Genomic DNA, 2,500 nt, shown 5'->3' on the forward strand with positions numbered 1-2,500 from the left:
TCCATGAGCATCACAAAATCAACCAATCAACAATTGATATACCAGTAATCATACGAAGGATATAATCCGTCAGGAACAAATCCAAGTATACTTGATATAATTATATAAAAAATACACAGCTCACAATGCATAAATTCACCACTTACCTCAAGTCCGAAAATAATCCAACTACCCCTCACAACACCTCCTCGAAGCCACTCGAAACACCTAAAGAATAAGTATAAACAATAATCAATACTATTATATGCCCTTAACTCATAGCCTACCAAATTATAACTATACCCTTTATCTTCTTTACTCTTCTATCTAAACAATTACACATCAAAATGCCTTCAACCAAGGAATTTAAATGCATGATTAATATTTATTTTATAATACCGGTTAAAGAAGTGTGTCAGCATCATTTATAATAAATCTAACAATTGAGGTTGAGGAAGTGAGGTCAAAGATTTAGGTCTCAAGTTGGTGCTTTGTATACATACCCAAATTATTGTTATTATTATTTTAAAAGGAACCCAAGGTAACGTGATAAAAAGTTAAGTGGCCTTGTATAAAAAAAATAATAAGGTAAGCATATAGAGACGAAAACAAGAGGCAAGAACCAAAGCTTGGTTCCACCATGGCCATGGCCTAAAAAAATTTAGATGTGCCCATAAGTTTCTAAGTGAGGAAGAAAAATACCTAGAAAATGTTCTTGATCCCAACTCGAAAGACAAAAGACCCTTCTTTTTTTTTCGGCAAGATAAAGATGGGAGGAAGAGAAGCCTTTTTTTTTTTTGGGAACGGCGGAAACAGAAGACGGGAAGAAGGGATGCGGCTGACGGAAATCAGAAGTTGGGTAGGGTTTTTGGGGTATTTATAAAAGGTTGTTTTTGCTAATAAAACCCTCTATCAAATTTTACATAAAAGCCCCTATACTTTTTCCTTATATATATCTATCTAAAAGTTAGGATTATTACATACTACCCCTCTTAACAGAAGTTTTGTCCTCAAAACTTGAACACACTTGAGTTGTCCATAGATCATGTAATTATTTTCTCTAAACTCCTTAATCCGACTATGATGGTACTATGTACAAATGTTATCATCAACATATACTCAAATCTCATCCAATAATTTCATGAGCATATTAGCTAATAATGGCCAGCTCCAAAAATTTAAAGCATAATTATTGTCAATTGACAAATTTGGGATATTATATATTATACCCCTCAAAAGAAGTTTTGTCCACAAAACTTAGATGCACCACAAGTCTTCAAATAGATCACGGTATTTCTCTTTCATCACATTCTCATGCAACCTATTGCTTCTTCTTCTGAATGACTTTTTTTTTAACACAAAAAGAATTTATTTGAAAAATATTTATTGATCACCAATGTTTAATACTTTTGATCCAACGTTGCAGATAGCTACTTTTGACTATATAAAAATCTTTCCTGTCATGAGAGCTTCATGGATTATCACATGAGATATATATAGGAAACTAGTGTCAAGCCATGAGGTGATCCAATTCTACTTGATACGTCGACAATCCTCTCCAAAATCTAGAATGTAACCTCACACTTTAAAGTCTCTACTAAGATGAAATCTCATGATGTCCTTTAACATGTAACATGTCATGCTTCTCAAGTGAATGAGTAGTGCTAAAAGGCAAGAAATAAGTCAACTTAGTAAGTTAATCAACAATACTGTGATAATATCATGACCACTTGATGTTGTCAGGTTTGTGGTCAAAGTCTGCAAATATCTCTTTTCATTTCCATGCATAATTTGAAAACAGTTGGAGTAATCCAACAAGGCTTCCAACGATCAATATTCATATTATAATAGATATTTTGACACAAAAGAAATTATAATTTTCATTTCCAAGTATTCCATCAAGAATTTTCTTGTAAGTCCGTAAATAATTCCATACTTCAAAGATGTCTTTACTATGCAAAACAAAGTGTCTTCTAAGATTTCTGCTTCAAGTTTGGGTCATTGAGAAAACATGATCTGTTTTTGAATCTTATGACCTCATTATGAACTAAAATATCATAACAAAAAGTTTGTTTTACCTCAAACTTAAATCCAACCAATAAAGGAGCATTACTTTTTTTTTGTTGTGCAATTTCTCTCTTGACACATGCTCAATCTTAATATGGGTAGACATTATTCTTGGTCTATAAATTCAAATATCAAGTCACCTCAACTTCCAATATTTGTTTCGATTGGCCAATCAAAATATGATATAATTTTACTTTTTATCCAATGTGTCACTGAATTCATTTGCTAAGATAATAATAACTTCTATGTATAGATGTCCCTTCTCTTCATATACAGACAATATTCTAAAATCTTTACATCTTGGATGATTCCTTTTTTTTTTTTTTGCATAGCACTACACCTAAAACAAGCACTAGAGGCATCAATGTATGTCACAAATCTATCCTTCAACTCATGATATTCTATCTTGCACTTGTTAGAACAATGAAAATAGGTCATACATTCAACAAAGGAC

General features: G+C 32.0%; 1 protein-coding gene and 1 long non-coding RNA gene across 2 annotated transcripts in view; one reads left to right on the forward strand and one right to left on the reverse strand.

Moving 5' to 3' along the window:
• The window catches only part of LOC109823879, a 1,603-nt gene extending 791 nt beyond the window's left edge, over positions 1–812 (reverse strand). Inside the window, exons 1-2 of the long non-coding RNA XR_002242496.1 lie at positions 682–812; positions 147–207 (exon numbers count right to left, since the gene is read on the reverse strand). This is a non-coding gene — a long non-coding RNA (uncharacterized LOC109823879). The remainder of the gene's footprint in view (positions 1–146; positions 208–681) is intronic.
• LOC109823878 (RNA polymerase II subunit A C-terminal domain phosphatase SSU72-like) overlaps positions 1–2,500 on the forward strand; it is an 18,047-nt gene that overhangs the window by 8,744 nt on the left and 6,803 nt on the right. The gene's annotated exons all lie outside the window — the stretch shown is intronic.

The sequence above is a fragment of the Asparagus officinalis genome, chromosome 9, assembly GCF_001876935.1.
Source record: "Asparagus officinalis chromosome 9, Aspof.V1, whole genome shotgun sequence".
In the NCBI taxonomy this organism is placed as follows: Eukaryota; Viridiplantae; Streptophyta; class Magnoliopsida; order Asparagales; family Asparagaceae; genus Asparagus; species Asparagus officinalis.